The sequence below is a fragment of the Geotrypetes seraphini genome, chromosome 4 (assembly GCF_902459505.1).
Source record: "Geotrypetes seraphini chromosome 4, aGeoSer1.1, whole genome shotgun sequence".
In the NCBI taxonomy this organism is placed as follows: domain Eukaryota; kingdom Metazoa; phylum Chordata; class Amphibia; order Gymnophiona; family Dermophiidae; genus Geotrypetes; species Geotrypetes seraphini.
In genome coordinates, this window is record NC_047087.1 from 303,580 (window position 1) to 329,013 (window position 25,434).

Consider the following 25,434-nt stretch of genomic DNA (forward strand, 5'->3'; position numbering starts at 1 on the left):
ACTCTATGCTGGTTCAAATAACATCAATTTAATAATAAACAGCAATATTAATACTCAATAGGGTCCAGAGAAGAGCAACTAAGATGATTAAGGGGTTGGAGGAGCTGCCGTACGGTGACAGATTAGAGAAACTGGGCCTCTTTTCCCTAGAACAGAAGAGATTGAGAGGGGACATGATCGAAACATTCAAGATACTGAAGGGGATAGACTTAGTAGATAAGGACAGGTTGTTCACCCTCTCCAAGGTAGGGAGAACAAGAGGGCACTCTTTAAAGTTGAAAGGGGATAGATTCCGTACAAACGTAAGGAAGTTCTTCTTCACCCAGAGAGTGGTGGAAAACTGGAACACTCTCCCGGAGTCTATCGGGGAAAACAATCTCCAGGGATTCAAGACCAAGTTAGACAAGTTCCTACTGAACAAGATCGTACGCTAATAAGGCTAGTCTCAGTTAGGGCACTGGTCTTTGACCAAAAGGGCCGCCGCGTGAGCGGATTGCTTGGCACGATGGACCACTGTTCTGTCCCAACAGCGGCATCTCTTATGTTCTTATGTAATTTCTTACAGGAATAAATCACACAGCATACAGAGTGATAGAGCATACACTAGGCTGGCCAGACTGATGGAGAACTACCGAAGAGTTCTGAAACTACGGTCCAGGCAGCTTTCTTTTATATGATTCTGACAGCTCTGGTCCGCCCTGGTGCAGGTTACATTTCATATTTTCATTGGTTAAGCATATTTATTATCTCATTTATTAATCTATTGATTGGTTAGCATAATGAGTGATACTGTGTGTGTCACGCCCTTCCTTATCTAATTCTATCCTATTTTCCAATAAATGTCCTGTTAATATACCAAGATCCTCTTTCAAGTACCTGGGCCTAACGGCTTTTTAGTCCTGTGGTTAGCTCTCTTGCATTCTCACATCTCTTACTTCTTGCGCAGCATCCGTCAGTATCTTGGTGAGTTTTTTACATCAGCATCCTTTTCCTTGTGAAACTTCTATGGTGAGTTTCTTACATCAGCATCCCTTTTCTTGTGAAACTTCTATGGTGAGTTTCTCACATCAGCATCCCTTTTCTTGTGAAACTTCTATCAGTTGGACCTGCTAATATAGGATCCAATAATATCCTAGAAAAAATTCCACTATCACTTATTCAGAGAAGTGCACTCACTTTTTAGCTATAACGGGAAAAGGCCTCAGAAATTACCTGCTAATATAGGGCCAAGATCCCTTTTTCACTGGAATTGTTTTTCTCTCTAGCTATGCCCTCTGTTTGACCTTACTCTTAAGAAAGCAGAAATGTTTTTCAGAGCTGACAGTTTTTTAGTCAGAGTGTCCATTTTGCTCTTTCGGCAACCATTTTAGGTTTTAGCTGTTTTGGCCTGTTTCTGCTATACGGGGCAGGGGTCTTCACCTAGGCTTTTCTACACAGGACTTTTCCACCCTTCCTCATTCCCCTCTTCGAAGATTGCGAAATCTTCAAAACTCCAAGGTCAGGATGTGGTTAAAAGGTCTGTAAGGTTTGAGGCGCCCCCACAATGTGAGGTTGTAGGGGTAATGTGAGGTTGTAGGGGTTATGTGAGGCGCCCTTATAAACGCCAGGTCCCGAGTTAAATACCTTCACAGAAGATTCACCAGGAAGTAGACTCAAATGAAAAGCACAACCAGAGGTGATTGCATAAAGAATATATTATAGAAATAGGCTCACAGAAAAGCAATATCCATAAGCATTACAATTAAGGAGAGAGCAAAGCAGTTTCCCTGCCTTACAGAGTCCAGAGAGAAGTGTGAAGTTCCAGGGAGAGAGAGAGAGAAAGTAGGATGGGGGTGATGGTCTAAGCTTTGGGTCCCAGAGATACACAAGAGAGCAAGAGGAGCAAAAGGAGCCAGATGAGCCAGCACGGCTTCTGCAAGGGAAGGTCATGCCTCACGAACTTGCTGTACTTCTTTGAGGGAATAAACAGCCAGATGGATAAAGGGGAATCCATAGACATCATTTACCTTGACTTCCAAAAAGCCTTCGACAAGGCACCCCACGAGCAGCTCCTAAAGAAGCTGTGGAACCACGGGGTGCAAGGGGATATCCACCGATGGATCAAATACTGGCTGGCAGGCAGGAAACAAAGGATTGGAGTAAAGGGCCATTACTCAGAATGGCAATGGGTCACGAGTGGAGTCCTACAGGGGTCGGTGCTGGGACCGCTCCTGTTCAATATATTTATTAACGACTTGGAGACAGGGACGAACTGTGAGGTTATTAAATTTGCGGACGACACCAAACTCTACGGCAGGGTTAGAACCAAGGAAGACTGTGAAGACCTGCAAAGGGACTTAATGAGATTGGAAGACTGGGCAAGAAAATGGCAAATGAGTTTTAACACTGAGAAATGCAAAGTCATGCATGTAGGGAAAAAGAACCCGATGTTCAACTATAAAATGGGGGATCATTGCTGGGGGTGAGCAACCTTGAAAGAGACTTGGGGGTGATGGTGGACACAACATTGAAAGCATCAGCACAGTGTGCGACAGCCTCAAAGAAAGCGAACAGAATGTTGGGCATCATCAAAAAGGGTATCACGACCAGGACGAAGGAAGTCATTTTGCTGCTGTATCGGGCAATGGTGCGCCCACATCTGGAGTACTGTGTCCAGTACTGGTCGCCGTACCTCAAAAAGGACATGGCGGTACTTGAGGGAGTCCAGAGAAGAGCGACAAAACTGATAAAAGGTATGGAAAACTTCTCATACGCTGACAGATTGGAGATGCTGGGGCTATTCTCCCTGGAAAAGCGGAGACTTAGAGGAGACATGATAGAAACCTTCAAAATCATGAAGGGCATAGAGAAGATAGACAGGGACAAATTCTTCAGGCTGTGGGGAGCCACAAGTACAAGGGGGCACTCGGAGAAATTGAAAAAGGACAGGTTTAGAACAAATGCTAGGAAGTTCTTTTTCACTCAGAGGGTGGTGAACACATGGAACTCGCTCCCGGAGGCTGTGATAGGCCAGAGCACGCTACAGGGGTTCAAGGAGGGTCTAGATAGGTTCCTAAAAGAAAAGGGGATTGAGGGGTACAGATAGAAGTAGAGGTAGGATATAGGAATAGTCAGTGACCACTTCACAGGTCATGGACCTGATGGGCCGCCGCGGGAGCGGACCGCTGGGTATGATGGACCTCTGGTCTGACCCAGTGGAGGCAACTTCTTATGTTTTTATGTTCTTATGAGCAAGAGAGAGGGGTGTTGTAGAGAGGAGCCTTTTATAGCTTGGAATCTTATTCTAAATATAGAAACTATTGTATTTCCCAGTAACTTTCTGTTTAGAATTTGTAAACTGTTTGAAACAATGGTTAAGGAAGGTGTGATACTTGCAGGCGTGGTAGATGGGATTAGTCTCTGGCTTCTTTGTCCCATTCAACATAAGAACATAAGAAGTTGCCTCCGCTGGGGCAGACCAGAGGTCCATCCTGCCCAGCGGTCTGCTCCCGCGGCAGCCCATCAGGCCCACTGCCTGAACAGTGGTCTCTGACTAATTTTATAATTTACCTCTAATCCTGTCCCTATAACCTTACCTCTACTCCTATCTGTACCCCTCAATCCCTTTGTCCTCTAGGTACCTGCCAAGACCTTCTTTGAAGCCCTGTAGCGTACTTCTGCCTATCACATCCTCCGGCAGCGCGTTCCATGTATCCACCACCCTCTGGGTGAAAAAGAACTTCCTGGCGTTTGTTCTAAACCTTTCCCCTTTCAATTTCTCCGAATGCCCCCTTGTACTTGTGGTTCCCCTTAGTTTGAAAAATCTGTCCCTGTCCACTTTTTCTATGCCCTTCATGATCTTGAAGGTTTCTATCATGTCTCCCCTGAGTCGTCGCTTTTCCAGGGAGAAAAGCCTCAGCTTTTTCAGTCTGTCAGTATATGAGAGGTCCCCCATACCCTTTATTAGCTTAGTTGCTCTTCTCTGGACTCTCTCAAGTACCGCCATGTTTTTCTTGAGGTACAGCGACCAGTACTGGACACAGTACTCCAGGTGTGGGCGCACCATCGCACGATACAGTGGCAGGATGACTTCCTTTGTCCTGGTTGTGATACCTTTCTTAATGATACCCAACATTTTGTTCGCTTTCCTTGAGGCTGTGGCGCACTGCGCCGACGTCTTCAATGTTGTGTCCACCATCACTCCCAGGTCCCTTTCAAGGTTGCTCACCCCTAGCGGCGATCCCCCCATCTTGTAAGTGAACATCGGGTTCTTTTTCCCAAATGCATGACCTTGCATTTCTCTATGTTAAAGCTCATTTGCCACTTTTTGGCCCACTCTTCCAGCGTTGTCAGATCTTTTTGGAGGTCTTCGCAGTCCTCCATGGTTATGACCCTGCTGTATAGTTTAGTGTCATCCGCAAATTTAATAACCTCACATTTTGTTCCTGTCTCCAGGTCGTTAATAAATATATTAAACAGGAGCGGTCCCAGCACCGACCCCTGTGGAACTCCGCTCGTGACCCTTTGCCAATCTGAGTAATGGCCCTTTACTCCAACCCTCTGTTTCCTGTCCGCCAGCCAGTTTTTGATCCATCGGTGGACCTCCCCTTGCACCCCGTGGTTCCATAGCTTCCTTAGCAGTCTTTCGTGTGGTACCTTGTCGAAGGCTTTTTGGAAGTCAAGGTAAATGATGTCTATGGATTCCCCTCTATCCACTTGGCTGTTCACCCCCTCAAAGAAGTATAATAAGTTCGTGAGGCATGACCTGCCCTTGCAGAAGCCATGTTGGCTCGGCTTTAGCTGCCCATTTTTTTCGATGTGTTCCCAAATGCTGTCTTTAATCAGCGCTTCCATCATCTTTCCCGGGATCAAGCAGCCTATCTTCTTGATAAACAATCCAGTCTGGCTGGATGCTTAATGTATGTGGATTCTGTGCAGGAGCACAGAGTTCTGCATCAACATTTCAGAGTCAGATTGATATAATTTCCCATAGGCCTTTGCTGACATTGGTTAGGGCAACCAAAAATGCTTATTGCTAGCAATAGCTATGCTGACAAGGTCATGCAGGTTCTTGGTCACGGAGCACAGGCATAAGGCCCTGATACTCAATAAGTAGGCTTGATATAGGATTAAGAGGACAAATAAACTAACCCAACCCCAACTAAACTATTCATTCTCAAGGCATGTGTCACAGTATGATTCAGCAATTCTATAAGGCCATAAATGTAACCGTTACTAGAAAAGAATAATGGTGATAGATTATTAATTTACCGTTTGTTCAAGCAAAGAAGGTGCTATACCAATGACTCTTAATAACTTGTCATATCCTGATCCACATGGGCATTATTGTAAGTGTAGGGAGTCCCTATTTCAACATTTGAGATAGTTCGGGCAACTAAGTATTTGCGGGGGTTCATAATCTGATCTGATATTCAGGATGTGGTTCAAGTTCACAGTAAGTATGAGTGGCTAACATTTTAATATACTTTTCTTTTATGGCTTCATCTTGTCATGAGCATACTATATCCAAAAGGGATAACTTAACCAGTTAGATTATTTCCATGCTCTTCCAAAATAGCTGGGATCAGTGCAGACTTGGCTGGGTCCAGATGCCATCTAGTTATGCTCAAGGCCAGGGTGGAAGTCCAGGTAACCACATCAAATCTTACATCATCATCCTTCAGCTGGGCTCGTTACTTCTTCACTGCACTTTCTCTCAACTTAGCAGCAAGAAAGGGGATGGAAAGAATCTAATTGAAATGAAAAAATAGCCAGGGAGTCAAAACAGGATGAAAATGCATAAAAATCACAATCAAATGAAACACATGAGTCTTGCAATAGGGCTGTTAGAAATAATTACTAACACACGAAAATATATATATACTAATACTGCACGAGTCCATAAAAGAGTTAAAGTGCAAATCAATAAGTCCATAATTAAAGCTGTAGAAGTTCAAGGTCATGAAGGTCATCCTGTCCTTAGTAGAAACAGTCAAGGAGTCTTTGCTGGTAAGTCTAGGTGCTTATCAGATCCCTTCTCGGGTAGCAAGGTCTTCCGCTGGGTCTCATCCATCGTCAGGGTTTCATACGGATGGAGATTCTCAGCAATGATATTTCAAATAGCATTAGTCCATGATTGTGCAAATAAGTCATTAATAGACATCAAAAGGCGCAAACACGGATTTTCATGTAGCAAACAGCTTCCTCTGATATGACAAATGTCTTTATGCAGTGATCCGCAATTAATAAGGCAGAAATATCTGTACTATATATGTCATTTAATTTGTTTCCAACTATACCTGAGTAATATTACTAACAAGATAGGCACAGCATTAAACATGCTAACTAAGGCAAAAGTTAAAACTTATCTACTTTTAATTCAAATAAGTTAAGTCCTAATATACTAATTAAATTATACCTGACAACCTAAAGGAATTATAGTTACAGTGGCATATGATGTAAAATTATAGCAAAGAATCTGACAGGAATCTGACCTAAGCAAACAGAATGTCAAAGCCATAGATTTAGACCTATTAACACATTGGTTATATTGAAACATGCTAAAGTAAAGATAACACCTAAAAATTAAAATGAGATGGGATTCATGGGAGAAATGTCCTTCCCATGGAATTCTGGCAAAGTTAAGGGTATAATTTTGTTTGGCTCAAATATACTTCACTAAGAAACCAAAGTAAAATAATACATATTGTTTAAAATTAGACAAACGATTTTTCTAACAAGCAGTGCACAGCCTATAATGGGTTAACCGTACAGTGTATATCTCTCTGTTGAAACACTCAAAGCTTAGCTTGAGAAATTTTCCCATCTGGGACCAGGGAGATGAATAAGCAGAAGTTAGTTACTTTTGCTTCGGTCACTTCGGTATGTGGTAAATTTGAAAAAGATTTTCACTAAGAACATAAGAAGCGCCATCTCCGGATCAGACCTTCGGTCCATCAAGTCCGGTGATCCGCACACGCGGAGGCCCTGCCAGGTATACACCTGGCTTACCCTATAGCCAACCATATCTCTATATGCCTCTCTCAAGGAGATATGCATCTAGTTTGCCCTTGAAGCCTAGGACTGTCGATTCTGCAATAATCTCCCCTGGGAGAGTATTCCAGATGTCAACCACTCTCTGTGTGAAGCAGAACTTCCTGATATTAGTCCTGAACTTGCCCCCCCTTAGTTTCATTTTATGTCCTCTTGTCCGTGTCAAATTGGACAATGTAAATAATCTTCTCTGCTCTATTTTGTCGATTCCTTTCAGTATTTTGAATATTCTGAATTTCAATCAATAGGACTGGACATTTTCTTCAGCAACTTATTAGAAAAGTTCTTAAGCAAAGTTAGAACCATTTTTAAATAAAGCTAAACGCTGATTGCATTGTGTTAAACCAGGAAGTATTCCTGCGTATACCAGAGAATAAAAAAAAAAAAGAGGAAGTAACATTTCTTCTTATAATTTCCAAGAGAAGGCAGAGAGAAAGACTGCTAGAAGTTTTTCGAGACTGTTATGGTAAGTAAAGAAAAAATAGTTTTTCTTTTATATTGTTAATTAATTGAGTATTCATAAATGGAAATCCACTCGTATTTCCAAACAAACATTGAATTTGACATATGACACATTATCCCAGGACAAGCAGGCATATATTCTCACATGTGGGTGACGTCATCTACGGAGCCCCAGCGCGGACAGCTTTTCAAGCAAACTTGATTGAAGTTTCAAGTTTGCTACACTGCACCACGCATGTGCATGCCTTCTTGCCCACTAGAGGGCGCATCCCACCTCGTGGTCCTCAGTTCAGTCTTTTCCGCGGAGCCAGAAGCCCTGTGGAAATTGTGCTCTCTTTGATTTTGCCTTCTGACACCGCGGCTGAGGATTTTTTTCTCGGTCGCTGTGCTTAATTTGTTGTTTTATTTGTTTGTGTATCAGTTTTCGTCGAAAAATTCAAAAAAAAAAGATTTTCCGTTTGGCTCCCGGTAGCCGCGGCCACGGGACCTCGTTCGTGCCCGGCCGTTTTTTGTGTCCATGTCCCGTCCCTTGACGGGCTTTAAAAAGTGCACCCGGTGCGATCGGCTTCTTTCGATCACCGATCCTCACCGGTGGTGCTTACTTTGTCTGGGCCCGGAGCACCCGACCGATTCCTGTACTCAGTGCTCTACTTTTCAGTCCAGGGCCCTCCGCCGCCGTCGTGCTCGGATGGCGGAGCTCTTTGCGGTGGACACCGGGGCGGGGAAGGCCTTGACGTCGGCCTCGGCTTCGGCCCCGGCCTTGACCTCGACCTCGTCGCCCTCGACCTCGCCCCGACAGCCCGCTTCGTCGAAGCCGGTCTCCTCGACCCCGAAGCCGGCGAAGGGTAAGTCCTCACTTCCTTCTTCTCTTCCAGCGAAGAAGCCATCCTCAGGATCATCGACGGGGGCGGGTGGGTCGTCCTCGGCCCCGCCCTGAGCGTCGAAGTCGGGTGCCCCGCGGGAATACTTGAGACCGAGGTCGCCCTCGAGGGAGCACCCGCCGGCCCCGGATCTACCTGCCATGATGGCGGTACCGGCCTTTCAGGACTTACTCCGTGCGCTCATTACCTCGGAGCTGTCCGGCGCCCTCGCGCACCTCCAGCCGCCTTCGGAGGCCCCCGCGTCGGTGGCCTCGGTCTCGGCACCCTCGACTTCGGCCCCCGGGACGGCTTCGGCCTCGGCCCCGGCCTTGCCCTCGACCTCGGCTGACCAGCCTGACCGGAGCGTGCGGCCTCGGGACAAGGGGCGGAGGGTTCGGAGGATCTCTTCCTCTTCGTCCTCGTCGAGGTCCTCCAGGGGCTCGTCGGCCTCGGGCGAAGCGTCGGTCGAGGAAGCCCAAACGTCAACGGGTCTCTCCTCGACGACGCGGCCGCTCCTCGCCGACCGGGGCCGAGACCCTTCGGGTCTCCGAGCTTCGCCTCGATGATCCGAGGCTTCTCCGCTCCTCCGAGGTTGAGTACTCGAGGGACACTTCGCCGAGACGGAAGGGGCGTGCCTCGGTCCCTCATACCCCGGGGACTTCCCGCAGGGGTTCCTCGGGACATGGCCGGTCCCCGACCCCTTCGAGGTCGATTGGTGCGGCCTCTTGGGGTTCGGGTTCGGGCACGGGGAAGGAACCTCGTTATTCCCGTGAGGCTTCCCCTTCCTTCTTGGCGACGAGGGCTTCTCGTTCTCCCTCGCCTCCTTCGAAGCCCTCCTCCTTTTCAAGATTTGTGCTTGATATGGGGAGGGCTTTGGACCTTGATCTGGCGGCTGGGTCTCAATACACAAAGGAATTTTTGGAGGAGCAGGATTTGCCCTCTCCTCCCAGAGAGACCTCCCGGCTGCCTCTTAACAAGGTCCTACACCAGACCTTCCTGAGGAACTTGGACTCCCCTCTTACAGTCACAGCTGTCCCGTCTAAGATGGAGTCTAAATACCGCACAGTCCCCTGCAAGGGATTCGATAAAGCCCAGTTGTCTCACCAGTCGTTGCTGGTGGAGTCGGCGTTGAAGAAGTCCCAGCCTTCTCGGGTCTCTGCGGCGGTCCCCCCGGGCGGGAGGGGCGGACCCTGGACAAGTTTGGTCGTCGCCTCTATTCCAACTCCTTGATGGCCGCCAGGGTCCTTAATTACGCATTCACCTTCTCCTCCTATTTAAGGCAGATGGTGAAGGCATTACCCAGGTATTATGGAGTCATGCCTGATTCCCATAAGGAGGATTTTGGAGCCTTTATGACCAATTTATCCCAGCTGCGCCTCTACCTTTTTCACACAGTCTACGATGCCTTTGAGTTGGCCTCTCGCGTATCCGCTTTTGCGGTGGCGATGCGCCGTCTCGCATGGCTTCGTACTTTGGATATGGACCCGAACTTGCAAGAACGTCTGGCCAACCTCCCCTGTGTTGGCTCCGAGTTGTTCGACGAGTCCTTGGAGGCGGCGACCAAACGCTTGTCTGAACATGAGCGCTCTATTGCCTCATTGGTCCGTCCTAAACCCGGGCTCCGCCGCAGAAGCCGTTTCGACCTCCTCCGCGGCGGTACCCGCAAAAGTTGACGCCGGCCTTCTCCAGGCCTCCGACCCAGCGTTCCCAGCAGCAGGGCAGGGCGTCCCAACCAAAGCCTCAGACGCAAGGAGCGTCTAAACCCGCTCCGTCTTTTTGACGTGATGCGCGGTTGGGGGCGGGCCCCCTCCGCATTGTCAAAGGACCCCCTTCCTATCGGGGGCCGATTGCAGGCCTTCCTCCCAGCCTGGGCCGAGATCACGTCGGACGCATGGGTACTCCGGATCATCTCCGAGGGTTACTCACTAAACTTTTTAGCCATGCCACCGGAGCATCCGCCGGGGGCTTCTCTTGGCTGTCGAGACCTGCTTCCTCTTCTTTTATCGGAAGCCAAATCCTTGTTGAGCCTTCGGGCGGTGGAGCCTGTTCCCCCGAACCAAAGGGGCCCAACCCGACCATGTGCCTCAGGCCCTGCCCCCAGGAGGGACCTAAGGCTCCCGGGCCTATTCTGATTGGCCCAGGCGCCTTAGGCCCCACCAGTAGGCGGAGCTTTGGGACGGATGGGCCAATCCGGCCTCATTCCGTCGATGGCTGCCTGCCGGACAGGCGGGTTTGGCTCCCGTCTGTCCGGCCAACTACAGAAAGGTACGGGGAAGGGGGTTGGGGGTGTCGTGGGGGTCGGCCAGGGGGGTCGCGGGTCGGCTGGGGGGGCGGTCGGAGGTTCTTGGGGGGGGGCGGTCGTTGGGGGGAGGGGGGGTTTGCGTCGAGGGCAGGAGGGCCTGGGATCCCTCCTGCCCGTAATGTAGTGCAGGGTGGGGTTAGGGGGTCGCCGTGGCCAGGAGGACTTGGGCTCCCTCCTGGCCCGATATTGTCGGGGAGTTGGGGAATCGGCGGGGCAAGAGGGCTTGGGCTCCCTTTTGCCCCGATCGTGTCGGGGATGTCGGGGAGTCGGGGGGGCAAGAGGGCTTGAGCTCCCTCTTGCCCCGATCGTGTCGGGGAGTCGGGGGGGCAAGAGGGCTTGAGCTCCCTCTTGCGCCGATCGTGTCGGGGAGTCGGGGGGGGGCAAGAGGGCTTGAGCTCCCTCTTGCCCCGATCGTGTCGGGGAGTCGGGGGGGGGCAAGAGGGCTTGAGCTCCCTCTTGCCCCGATCGTGTCGGGGAGTCGGGGGGGGCAAGAGGGCTTGAGCTCCCTCTTGCCCCGATCGTGTCGGGGAGTCGGGGGGGGGGCAAGAGGGCTTGAGCTCCCTCTTGCCCCGATCGTGTCGGGGAGTCGGGGGGGGCAAGAGGGAACCAGGCGGAGAGAGGGCAGTTAAGCGCAGTGCCTGCGCGGAAGGATGCAGCTCGGGCGACTTCGTTGTGTGAAACGAAGTTCGTTGTACGGATCAAGACATAAAGTTCGTTGTGCGCAGCGTTCGCTGTGCGAGGCGTCCGTTATGCGAGGCACCACTGTATTTTAAACAAAACTGCAGTTCTATCAGTGCTACCCTAAAACACAGGATTTATAACAGATTTTCCCTACTTTAGTCACCCTGAGCCACAGGCACCAGAAATATAGGCTCTATACCACCTAAAACACAGTATTTTAAACAAAACTGCAGGAAGAGGAAATAAGATTTAACAGAGGAAAGAGAAGGGTTTGTTTTTTTGTGCTTTTTTATATTTTTTTTTTAGTAAGAAACTTCAATCCAGGTACCCCTTAAGTCTAACACATATTAACTGAGTAACTCCCAACTACTGACCGCCCAAGCACCACCCCAAACCCCACTCTCATTACTATTTGTAATGCAATTTCTTCCATTCATTTTTAATATACACACAATATACACAGCAGATATAAATTCTCAAAACTGACACATTTCAATCACTATATTGAAAATAAAATAATTTTCCCTACCTTTGTTGTCTGATGATTTTATGTTTCTAATCATCTTTTTCTAGTCTCTGGTTGCACTTCCTTCTGTCTGTGCTTTTAACAGTGTTTCCAGGGCTGCCTTATCCATTTGCTGTTTTTCTCTCCTTCACTTTCTGCTCTACATCCATCTTTCAAAAATAGAACAAAACACAAAAAACTCCTCTCATCAATACTGGGCAAGTTTCTCAAATAATATCTTCAAATAACATTTAAAGGCTTTTAAATATTTAAATGTGCTCATAAGCTCTTCAGCAAGGCGCCACAGCAGCGGTACAATGTCGCTGGAAAAGTGCTTGAATTTTAATCATAACACATTGCATGGAGCAAGGATTCTTGCTTCTACTGGAGTTCAAGCACCTTTCCAGCGACATTGTACTGCTGCTGTGGTGCCTTGCTGAAGAGCTTATGAGCACATTTAAATATTTAAAAGCCTTTAAATGTTATATGAAGATATTATTTGAGAAACTTGCCCAGTATTGATGAGAGGGTTTTTTTTGTGTTTTGTTCTATTTTGAAAGTATTGCCCCCTCAAGTGGACTGTAATTTAAAATCCACGGTCTGTTTGGATTAAACCTACATCCATCTTTGGCAATAACTTTTAACATTCAACGTTTTTATTTTTCTGCTTTCTTCTCAAAATGTACTTTTCCATGTCTTTCCTTCCCCAATCTCTCTCTCTCTCTTTCCTTCCCTGTTTCCATGGTCTGACATCTCTCTCCTTCCCTAACCCCTCTCCTCCAAGTTGTCCAACATCTCCCTCCTTCCCTCCCTCCTCCCAGTTGTCTGACTTCTTCCTTTCCCACAGTCTGGCATCTTTCTCCTCTCCTTCCACAATCTGGTATTTCTCTTTTCTACTAGTACTACTACTATTGTTACTATTTTTAAATATTTCTATAGCGCTACCTGATTCCCCTCTTTCTCTTCAATTCCCTGGTCTGGCATCTCTCCCTTCCTTGAGTCATCTCTCGTCCCCTCCCCTCCCAGTGTAACATTTCTCTCTCCCTTCCTCTTTTCTGCCCCCTGAAGTCCTACTTTATCCCAGGACAAGCAGGCAGGTATTCTCACAAGTGGGTGACGTGATCCAACGGAGCCCCGATGCGGATGCCTCACAAGCAGTCTTGCTTGAAGAAACTCGAAGTTTTGAGTCGTCCGCACCGCGCATGCGTGAGTGCCTTCCCGCCCAGCGTAGGGCACGTCTCCTCAGTTCTACTTTTCTGCGGAGCCGAGTAGTCCGTCTTCGACTCTCTGCGTGAAGTACTTTCACTTGTGCCTTCTTAAGTCTGCGGTTTTGGGTTCTTTTTCTCTTAATCGCTGATTTTCGTCGTACTTTTCTTGTTTTAAAAAAAAAAAAAAAAATTTCTTCCATCCGTTCGACCGGGAAAGGCCACTTGGCCGCAGCCCCGCGGCTTCGATCTTGCGGCGGAGCTCTTCCGGCCTATGTCCCGGCCTGTTACCGGTTTTAAAAAGTGTTCCAAGTGCCAGCGCGCGATTTCACTGATGGACCCTCATCGACGCTGTCTTCGGTATTTCGGGCCTCAACACCCGAAATCGTGCCGGCCTTGCTCAACACTTACAGCCCGTGCTTTCAAGTGCCGTTGCATCTTGTGGGAGCAGCTATACAGCATTGAGTCTTCGATGGAGCTTTCGTCATCGAAGGGTGCTTCACCATCGGCCTCTCCTGAGGCTCTCCAGGCTTCCATATCTTCTGCTCCGAGCCTTATCAAACCAGCCTCGTTTGTACCAGCTCTGTCTTCGACGCAGGTTGTGGTACCTTCCTCTGTCTTTTCAGGTCAGATAGCGCAGCAGCCCATCCCCCGGTAGTGCTTAAAGTGCCCAAGGCTTCTAAGTCCAAGCACTCTCACACTACCTCGAAGGAGCACGAAGCCCGTGCAGGTGGTCCCGTTGGTGACGCGGATCCATCCTTGCCGGCTTCGTTCCAGACCTTACTTGAGAAGCAATTCATTCAGCTCTTTACCACAATGGGGCCGAAGCTTCTCTCTCAAATCCAGCCTGGGCACACGGAGGTCTCCCGCGAAGTCGAGCTGCCTCCGGTGCCTCAGCCATATGCACACTCTCTACAGGGAGCAGAGTGTCCGGTCTGGCATCGATGCATGCATCACAAGGAGCAGAGTCTTTGCCCATGCCTCCATTGGAACTGATTCACTCGATGCAAGGAATAGAGTCTTTGCAAGTGCCTCCATTGGAACCTGTCCACTCGATGCAAGGGCTCGAGTCTTTGCGAGTGCCTCGTGGTTCTTCCAGTTTCAAGTTTCAAGTTTATTAGGTTTTAATATACCGACCATCAAATAAATATCTGGCCGGTGTACATTACAATAAAATTTTAAAAAAGAAGAGGAGTTAATATATTCTATATTTAGAGGACAGACAGTGTATATTAAAACATAGACTTGACAAACTTGATTGTGAAGGAAGGGGTTGATGGTAGGGTAAAGTTACAATGTTGAGAGAAAAGGGAGAGAGAGGGGATGGGAAAAAACATTAGGATGGGGAAAAGTCTTTGAAGTAATTTATTTATTTGTTTATTGATTTATTTATTTATTTTTATTTTTTATTTTTTTTTTGAAGTTAAATAATTAAAAAACTAAGAAATAGATACTAAACTGAAATAAATGCATCACGGAATAGAAAAGTCTTTAGGCCTATCTTAAATTTATCCAGTTCTTGTTCGTCACGAAGTGGTTGAGGTAAAGAATTCCATAGTGTAGGAGAAGTGACAGAGAAATTTATTTTCCGTCAACCACCTCTGCTTCGATCCACCGCTTCCAGCCCCATCCACTCTCTGGGGCCCTCAGCGAAGACACATTCGCCTCGTTTGTCCAGGCCTGCTTCAAGACACAGCTCGCATCATCGATCGAGGCACTCTTCGAAGCACTCATCCAGGCATGCCTTGCCTCATCGGAAACAGCCTTTTCGTCAGTATTCTCCATCGGCTACTTCTCCTACTCAACTACCGGATCTCGAGGACACGGTGGGGTCTTTTTCTCCATCTAGATCCCCGTCCTCATTGGATCAAGAGGCCTCGACTTCCTCGAGTCCCTCTCGAGGCACTGCTTTGGCTGACCAGCTATCTTTTTCTTCTTTTCTCTGTCAGATGGCAGCTGATTTGGACATTCAACTGGACACTGGGTCCAAATTTTCAAAGGAGTATCTCGAGACCGTGCATCTCCCTCAACCTCCTGCTGAATCCCTCAAGCTTCCTCTTCATAAGCTACTGGATCAGACCTTTGTCCGCTGTCTGGAGACCCCCTATTCCATCCCCGCTGTTCCGGGAAAATTGGATTCCAGATACCGTACGGTTCATCATAAGGGGTTTGACGGTGCCCAGCTATCCCATCAATCCCTTTCGGTGGAATCTTCATTGAAGCGGTCTCACCCCTCATAGTATATGCCACTGTTCCACCTGGCAGGGAGGGCAAGATGATGGACAGGTTCGGCAGGCGCATTTACCAGAACTCTATGATGACGTCCAGAGTTCTCAATTACAATTTTCATTTTATTACCTATTTTGAATTTTTCCTTTCTGTCCTTCCCAAGTTCATGCCCTACTTGGATTCTCGAGCACATTTTGAGTACCAGGAAGTCCTGGCTTCTTTGTCCCAACTCCGGTTGCAACTGATGCAGTCCTCATACGATGCCTTTGAGCTGTCTGCTTGGGCTACTGCTTGCTCGGTGGCCATGTGACGCCTTGCGTGGCTCCGGACCATTGACATGGACCCCAATCTGCAGGACAGGCTGGCTAATGTCCCTTGCGCTGGTACTGACCTCTTCGATGAGTCCATTGAGGCGGCAACCAAGAAGCTTTCGGACCACGAGAAGTCTTTCCAATCTATTCTCCGCCCGAAGCCAAAGCCAGCTCCTCCTCGTCCTTCACACCCGCCTTTGATTTACCAGCGGCGTTTTCCACCTAAACAGGCTCCTGCCATCCGTCAGCCTGTTAAGAGGCAGCATCCACAGAAACAACAGCAGAAGCCTCAGCCGTCTGCTGTCCCCAAGGCTTCTCAGCCTTTTTGACTGTCTCCTTCAAAGCATAACGTCAGTCTTTCTGCCTTTCCCCGTTTTTCCCCCTATCGGAGGTCGTCTCCATTATTTTTACCACCGATGGATGACTATTACCTCCGACCTCTGTGTTCTTTCCATTGTAAGGGAGGGATACTCTCTTCAATTCCATCAAGTTCCTCTGGAACATCCTCCAAGAGAGTATCCTTCCTCCTCTGCCCAGACCGCCCTTCTTCTTCAGGAAGCTCAAGCTTTGCTGCAGCTCCGGGCTGTTGAGCGGGTTCCTTTGGCTCAATAGAACAAGGGTTTTTACTCACGGTACTTCCTTGTTCCGAAGAAGACAGGCAATCTGCGTCCTATTTTGGATCTCAGAGTGCTCAACAAATATCTAGTCAAAGAAAAGTTTTGCATGCTGACCCTGGCATCTCTGTATCCCCTCCTCGAGCAGAATGACTGGTTATGCTCTCTGGATCTCAAGGAGGCCTACACACACATTCCCATTCATCTGGCCTCCCGTCAATACCTCAGATTTCGGGTGGGACATCTTCATCTTCAATACCGAGTGCTCCCTTTCGGCCTGGCATCGTCACCCAGAGTCTTCACCAAGTGTCTGGTTGTGGTGGCTGCAGCGCTCAGGAACCATAGTCTTCAGGTGTTTCCCTACTTGGAAGACTGGCTCATAAAGGATTCCATGTCTCAGGGAGTCATCCTGGCGACTCAGTGCACTATCTGGTTCCTGCAGAGTCTAGGGTTCGAGATCAACTTTTCGTCTCCTTTGATCCGAACAAGTTGGGACGACCTGTATCGAAGCGTACCATCTCCAACTGGATGGCGGCTTGTATCTCTTCCTGCTATACCCAGGCTGGATTATCCCTTCCTTGTAGGGTCCCAGCCCATAAGGTCAGAGCAATGGCAGCTTTTGTAGCCTTCCTCAGATCGACACCAATTGAGGAGATTTGTAAGGCTGCCACTTGGTCCTCAGTTCATACCTTCACCTCTCATTATTGTCTGGATACTTTCTCCAGACGGGATGGACAGTTTGGCCAAACAGTGTTACAAAATTTATTCTCTTAAGTTGCCAACACTCCCACCATCCCATTGAGGTTAGCTTGGAGGTCACCCACTAGTGAGAATACCTGCCTGCTTGTCCTGGGATAAAGCATTGTTACTTACCGTAACAGTTGTTATCCAGGGACAGCAGGCAGCTATTCTCACGTCCCACCCACCTCCCCTGGGTTGGCTTCTCAGGCTAGCTACCTGAACTGAGGAGACACGCCCGGTCCATCGGGCGGGAAGGCATTGGCGCATGCGCGGTGCGGGCATCTCGAAACTTCTAAGTTTCTTCAAGCAAGACATGCTTGTGAGACGTCCGTATCGGGGCTCTGTCGGATGACATCACCCACTAGTGAGAATAGCTGCCTGCTGTCCCTGGATAACAACTGTTATCCCAGGACAAGCAGGCAGCATATTCTTAACGTATGGGTGACGTCACCGACGGAGCCCCGGTACGGACCTTTTTAACTAGAAAGTTCTAGTTGGCCGCACCGCGCATGCGCGAGTGCCTTCCCGCCCGACGGAGGAGTGCGTGGTCTCCAGTTTCTTCGTTTCCGCGGAGCGAAGAAGACGCATGTGCTTTCAACGGCAGTTGAAATCTCGATTTTTGCCTTCCCGCTCGCGATTTTTTGATCCCTTTTTGTTCCTTTTTGTCTTTGAACTTTAATTTACCTAAAAAAAAAAAACCTCGTGTCTTTTTCTTTTGTTTTTTGCAGCCGGCCCCGGCGGGGCCTGTTGTAATCATACAAGCCTCCGGGTTTGATTTCGCAGAGGCCGTGTTTCCCTTCATGCCCCCCCAACCGGGCTTCAAGAAGTGCCAGCGGTGTGCACGCCCGATCTCTCTAACTGACCCGCACAATTGGTGCCTTCAGTGTTTGGGTCCAGAGCATCGGGCTGACACCTGCACCCGCTGTGCTACTCTAAAGAAACGCACTCTTAAGAACCGGCAAATCCAACAAAATATCCTTTTTGGCACCGTTTCTATCATGGATCAGGCCCCGACGTCGACGGCACCGCCTAAATCGGCACCGACCACAGCGACACCGCCTGATCCTCCTTCGGGGTCGACAGCGCCAGGTAAGCCGGCTAAGAAGCCTTCCACTTCCCTAGAGCGCCCTCCAGTTACTGCGGCGACTCCGGTCCTTCCGGCGTCCCGCCGATCCCGTAAACGCTCCGCTCCGATCTCGGTGAGTGCCTCGTCATCGGCCTCCTCATCGCCGGAGCGTCGAGCAGCACCTATGGTACCGAAGAAAACTAAAACGGTACCTGTGCCCCCATTGGAGGACCGCATCTCGGCCATCCTCCAGGACAAACTACAGGAGCAGCTACAAAAGCAACTCCAACAGCTCCTTCCGACTCTACTGGCACCGCTCCTTACGGTACCAGACCGGCCCGAGCCTCGCACCATTCCATCGGTGTCCACCCCCTCGGTACCGATGAACACCTCCATGCCGGTCTTATCTGCACAGCCTGAACTTCAGACTTGCTCTGCAGAGGACCCCTCCCGGCCCCAGGATCGACTCCGGTCTTCCCGGGACCGGGATCGGCACCATTCCTCCCGGGACAGGGATCGACGCCGGTCTTCATCTCCCGGCACCGTATCCATGCGCTCTGGCAAGTCCCTTTCTAAAACCCGCCATACTGAGCCTGCCATTAGGGACCCAGACTTATGGGAACAATCCCCACTCGGTACCGAGGAGGATGCCTCTTCTACAGATGAGGAACCCTCCATGGCTGAAACCACCTCCAAGCCTGAGCAATCCTCCTTCACGAAATTCCTTCGGGAGATGTCTGCGGCTCTCTCGATACCACTTGAGTCCGACTCTAAGAAGTCCCAGGCCTTTTTAGATGCCTTGGACTTCGACCAACCTCCCAAGGAATTTCTAAAACTGCCCGTACATGATATCCTACGGGAAACGTTTTACAAAAATTTGGAAAATCCCCTTACTGTTCCAGGTGCCCCCAAAAAACTGGACAGTTTGTACCGGGTCATCCCTATTCCGGGATTTGATAAACCCCAATTGCCCCATGAGAGCCTTCTCGTAGAGTCCACTCTCAAAAAATCTCAGGGTTCCAGTGTTTATGCCTCCACCCCTCCTGGCAGAGAGGGAAAAACAATGGACAAATTTGGAAAGCGCCTGTACCAGAATGCCATGCTGGCTAACAGAGCCAACAACTACACCTTTCATTTTTCATTTTATATGAAACACTTGGTCCAACAACTTTCTGCTCTGCAAAAGTATGTACCTGAGCGTAAGGTCCCACTATTCCAACAACAGATTTCCAACCTCCTTCAGCTCAGAAAATTCATGGTGCGCTCGATTTATGATTCCTTCGAGCTCACTTCCCGAGCTTCTGCACTAGCTGTAGCCATGCGACGCCTTGCTTGGCTGAGGGTGTCTGATCTCGATGTGAACCACCAAGACCGCCTCGCTAACGCGCCCTGCCTTGGTGATGAACTTTTTGGGGAGTCTCTAGATTCCACAACACAAAAACATTCGGCTCATGAGACCAGATGGGACACCCTCATTAAGCCTAAAAAGAAGACTCCACCTGCGCGACCATACAGGCCTCAATCCTCTTATCAACGTCGCTTCTCTGCTAGGCCGCTTAATCCTCCTCAACAGCAATCTCGCCGGCCTCGCCAACAACAGCACACTCAGGCTCGCTCTCAGTCTCATCAGGCAACCAAGCCTCTCCCTCAGACTAAACCTCCTCAGCCCTTTTGACTCCTTTCTCCAGGGCATAGCCAGTCTCCAACCGTCGATGCCTCTTCCTCAACCTATAGGAGGCCGCCTCACCATCTTTCTCCAACGCTGGGAGGCCATCACATCAGACCTGTGGGTTCTCAATATTATCCGTCACGGATACTCACTAAGGTTCCAGACTCTTCCAGTAGACCATCCTCCCGTAGAGTCTGCTTCTCACTCCTCCCAGACTCCACTCCTCCTCAGGGAGGTCCAATCCCTTCTCCTCCTCAATGCCATCGAAGAAGTTCCACCAGACCAAAGAGGTCAGGGATTTTACTCCCGCTACTTCCTGGTACCCAAGAAAACAGGAGATCTTCGTCCTATCCTCGACCTCCGGAACCTCAACAAGTGTTTGGTCAAGGAGAAGTTCAGAATGCTCTCCCTTGCCACACTTTATCCTCTTCTATCTCAACACGACTGGCTATGTTCCCTGGACCTCAAGGAGGCCTACACTCACATTCCAATCCATCAGGCTTCACGTCGCTACCTCCGATTCCAGATACAGAATCACCACTATCAGTACAAAGTACTGCCCTTTGGTCTCGCATCATCATCCAGGGTGTTCACCAAATGCCTGATTGTGGTAGTGGCTTCTCTCAGATCCCACAACCTACAAGTGTTCCCCTACTTGGACGATTGGTTGGTGAAAGCAACTACATCTCCACTCGTGCTGCAAGCCACTCATCAAACCATCTCTTTCCTCCATCTCTTGGGATTCGAGATCAATTATCCCAAGTCGCATCTGCTTCCCACACAGCGCCTTCAGTTCATCGGAGCAGTTCTCGATACCAATCTGATGAGGGCGTTCCTCCCTGCCGACCGGCACCGCACCCTACTTCACCTCTGTCGGCAGGTGCTACTCTATCCATCTATCCCTGCTCGGCAGATGATGATCCTTCTGGGCCACATGGCCTCGACAGTCCATGTGATTCCTCTGGCGCGACTCCACCTCAGGATACCTCAATGGACCCTTGCCAACCAATGGTCACAGACCACGAATCTTCTTTCTCATCCCATCTCTGTGACATCGTCTCTTCAGCAATCTCTTCAATGGTGGTTGAACTCCTCAAATCTTTCCAGGGGACTTCTCTTTCATCTACCCCCTCATTCCATGATTATAACCACGGATGCCTCCCCCTATGCATGGGGGGCTCACTTGGGCGATCTCCGCACCCAGGGTCTCTGGACCCCTCAGGAGCGTCAACATCACATCAACTTCCTGGAACTCAGAGCCATGTTTTATGCTCTCAAGGCCTTCCAGCACCTCCTCTACCCTCAGGTTCTTCTCCTGTGCACGGACAACCAAGTCGCCATGTACTACATCAACAAGCAAGGCGGCACCGGATCTCGTCTCCTTTGTCAGGAGGCCCTCCGAATCTGGACCTGGGCCACGGCCCACAATCTTTACCTCAAGGCGGTCTATATCCAGGGCGAACAAAACTCCCTGGCCGACCATCTCAGCCGCATCCTTCAACCTCACGAGTGGACCCTGGACCCTCCCACACTCCACTCCATCTTTGCGCGCTGGGGCACTCCGCAGGTGGACCTATTTGCAGCTCCTCACAACCATCAGCTGCCCCAGTTCTGTTCCAGACTCTTCTCTCCGCATCGTCTGGCCCCGGATGCTTTCCTGCTCGACTGGACGGATCGGTTCCTCTATGCCTTTCCTCCACTTCCTCTGATGTTGCGGACCTTGTTCAAACTCCGCAAGGACAGGGCCACCATGATTCTCATCGCTCCTCGGTGGCCCCGGCAACACTGGTTCTCCCTCCTGCTTCAGCTGAGCTCCAGGGAGCCCATTCCTCTTCCTGTGTTTCCTACTCTGCTTACGCAGCAGCATCAGTCTCTACTGCATCCCAATCTGTCTTCCCTCCACCTGACAGCCTGGTTTCTCTCGGGCTGACCTCTCCAGACAACCTGTCTCAGCCTGTCCGTCGCATTTTGGATGCCTCCAGGAAACCCACCACGCTCCAATGTTACCATCAGAAGTGGACCCGGTTTTCCGCTTGGTGCCTCCTGCACCACCACAATCCCACCTCGCTGGCGGTGGAGACTGTACTGGACTATTTGCTCTCTCTGTCCAATGCTGGCCTCAAGTCTACCTCAATCAGAGTTCACCTCAGCGCCATCACTGCTTTTCATGAGCCTATCCTCGGAAAACCTCTCACGGCTCATCCTCTGGTTTCCCGGTTCATGAGAGGCCTCTTCAACATCAAACCACCTCTACAGCCTCCTCCTGTCGTCTGGGACCTCAATGTGGTTTTGTCAGCCCTCATGAAACCTCCTTTTGAGCCTCTTGCTACTACTTCGCTCAAACTTCTCACATGGAAGGTGCTTTTCCTCATTGCCATCACCTCTGCCAGGAGGGTTAGTGAGCTGCATGCACTGGTCGCCGATCCACCGTTCACTGTTTTTCACCATGACAAGGTGGTTCTGCGTACCCATCCTAAATTCCTTCCCAAGGTGGTTTCGGCTTTTCACCTCAACCAATCTATTGTATTGCCTGTCTTCTTCCCGAAACCCCATTCTCATCCTGGAGAACAGGCGTTACACACACTGGATTGTAAACGTGCCCTTGCATACTACCTTGACCGTACCAGGGCTCACCGTTCCTCTCCTCAACTTTTTCTGACCTTCGATCCCAACCGTCTGGGTCGTCCTGTCTCTAAACGAACGCTGTCCAATTGGCTTGCTGCCTGTATTGCATTCTGTTATGCTCGGGCCGGCCTGTCACTGGAAGGAGCTGTCACGGCCCACAGGGTCAGAGCTATGGCTGCTTCTGTGGCTTTCCTCCGTTCCACGCCTATTGAGGAAATCTGCAAGGCGGCCACTTGGTCTTCAGTTCACACGTTCACTACTCACTACTGTCTGGATACCTTCTCCAGACGGGATGGACACTTCGGCCAATCTGTGTTACAAAATTTATTTTCCTAATGGCCAACCATCCCCCCTCCCTCTCTGTTAGCTTGGAGGTCACCCATACGTTAAGAATATGCTGCCTGCTTGTCCTGGGATAAAGCACAGTTACTTACCGTAACAGGTGTTATCCAGGGACAGCAGGCAGATATTCTTACGACCCACCCACCTCCCCGGGTTGGCTTCTTAGCTGGCTTATCTTAACTGGAGACCACGCACTCCTCCGTCGGGCGGGAAGGCACTCGCGCATGCGCGGTGCGGCCAACTAGAACTTTCTAGTTAAAAAGGTCCGTACCGGGGCTCCGTCGGTGACGTCACCCATACGTTAAGAATATCTGCCTGCTGTCCCTGGATAACACCTGTTACGGTAAGTAACTGTGCTTTACGGTAAGTAACATTGCTATATGCTCACCTATTCGGACTTTGATGCTTCTAGTGGTGCATCCCACATATTGAAGGTGGCTAAGTGTCATTTCAGCATATATTATAATATACAGTGACTCTCAAATACGTTAAAAATCTTCTAATATAAAAGTTTTTTGAAACAGAGCTAAGCAATATTCTGTGGAGTTAGTGATCAAAGTTTTTATAAAACAAACAATGACTGGAAGGTGAACTCTTCACCCAAGGGAGGTATTCAAGCCTTCCTTACAGAGTTCCACATCTCTGAGGAATTTTATAAATTTTATTTTGATCACTCTCCATGAATTTTGTTATCAATGCAGGTCAGTTGAATGATTTGATAAAATTAATATAGCAGACATACAAAGAGATGAATAAAGAACCAAAGAGAATAAACAGGTACGTAAATATTATAAATGTAAGAGAGTGACAGGCAAAATGCATATACTGTATATCGTCATAATGGACTTACAGCGAACAGATTAAACAAAAGCATATGACTTAAAAAAATAAAATGGATCTATATAATGACTAGTGGACATTAAGATTAATAAAAAGAATGTAAGTCAACAGTGGTTTGAATGCAGTTTGATGCTCTTAAGAATGGGAACTGTGCAAAAACAGGAGATAGTCAAAAGTAAGAGGGAAAAGAAAACCCCTCACCTGACATGGACAAGCCGGCATTAAAAAAGGTCGTTGTGTTAAAACTGGAAAAGATTTGTCTTATAAAGTACTAGCTGATGCCCCAGCGTTGCACGGGTATTTAATTATAGCAATAACACTGTAAATGGATTCAAATAAAGATACTTTATAGTGGTGAATGAAATAATTTTTTTACAGCTTAATAAAAAGTACAATATTCAAATTATAATGTGAAATATTTGACAAAATGAATACAATACAACTAACGCAAAACGTAATTATAAACAACATTTTTAGTTTCACCTCCTGGAGCAAGAACATATAAATTCTTGGGTGAACCCAGCCTTGAGCAAGCAACATAGAGTTGTGGGACGCGAGACCCCCAGAACATATCACCTCAGGTAGTGAGGGATGTGCATACCAAGTTTCATTCAAATCGGTCAAGCCGTTTTTGAATTATTGTGAGAATGGCAGCTTTTTACATTTTTTCCATTGACATGAATGGGTGAAATTAGATATTCTGTTTGTAGCTCCGCCCACGTGTGCAGGTGGGCCGCTCAAATCGGTCAAGCCATTTTTGAATTACTGTGAGAATGGCAGCTTTTTACATTTTTTCCATTGACATGAATGGGTGAAATCAGATTTTCTGTTTGTAGCTCCGCCCACGTGTGCAGGTGGGCTGCGAGACCCCCAGAACATATCACCCCAGGTAGTGAGGGATCTGCATACCAAGTTTCGTTCAAATCGGTCAAGCCATTTTTGAATTACTGTGAGAATGGCAGCTTTTTACATTTTTTCCATTGACATGAATGGGTGAAATCAGATTTTCTGTTTGTAGCTCCGCCCACGTGTGCAGGTGGGCTGCGAGACCCCCAGAACATATCACCCCAGGTAGTGAGGGATCTGCATACCAAGTTTCGTTCAAATCGGTCAAGCCGTTTTTGAATTACTGTGAGAATGGCAGCTTTTTACATTTTTTCCGTTGACGTGAATGGGTGAAATCTGATTTTCTGTTTGTAGCTCCGCCCACGTGTGCAGGTGGGCCGCGAGACCCCCAGAACATATCATCCCAGGTAGTGAGGGATCTGCATACCAAGTTTCGTTCAAATCGGTCAAGCCGTTTTTGCTTGATCGCGGCACATACACACACACACACATACATACATACATACCTCCGATTTTATATATATAGATAACAACTTTATATAAAGTAACAACTAAAATGTGTGCCCAAAAAACTTAGTAAGCCGGGATTTAAAAAACTACGTGAGCCGAGGTATAAAAAACTACATGAGCCGAGATATAAAAACTTTAAAGCAGAACTAAAAGGACTATGAGGGCCACCACCACACTAGCCACAAAACTAAATGAAAAGAAATATAAATAACACGAAAGCCAAAGTTGATATCCCAGTGTCATTTCTTGAGTTATTTATTTTTTAACTTGGCTAAAAGCCACTTTACCCTCCGTTGCCTTAGGTGCATACTTAAGATTGTAAGCCTTCTCAAAAAGAGTTGTATAGACAGTGACTGAATATTTTGCCCTGGCCCCAGCCCAGGCCTTCCTTAGATCCACTTCATGGACATTTGAAGGGCCACATTTTGGATTTGTAGGTATTTGGAGGGCTGCAGAAAAAAATAGTTAATGTCTTATTAAAGAAATGACAATTTTGCATGAGGTAAAACTCTATAGTTTATAAATCTTTCCTTTTGGCTAAGTCTTAATAATAATATTGTAATTTATAGCTAAAGAGACATATGATTAAGAAAC

General features: G+C 48.5%; 1 protein-coding gene across 2 annotated transcripts in view; it reads left to right on the forward strand.

Moving 5' to 3' along the window:
- Positions 1 to 25,434, forward strand: part of GABARAPL2 (GABA type A receptor associated protein like 2) — a 105,982-nt gene that overhangs the window by 76,838 nt on the left and 3,710 nt on the right. The gene's annotated exons all lie outside the window — the stretch shown is intronic.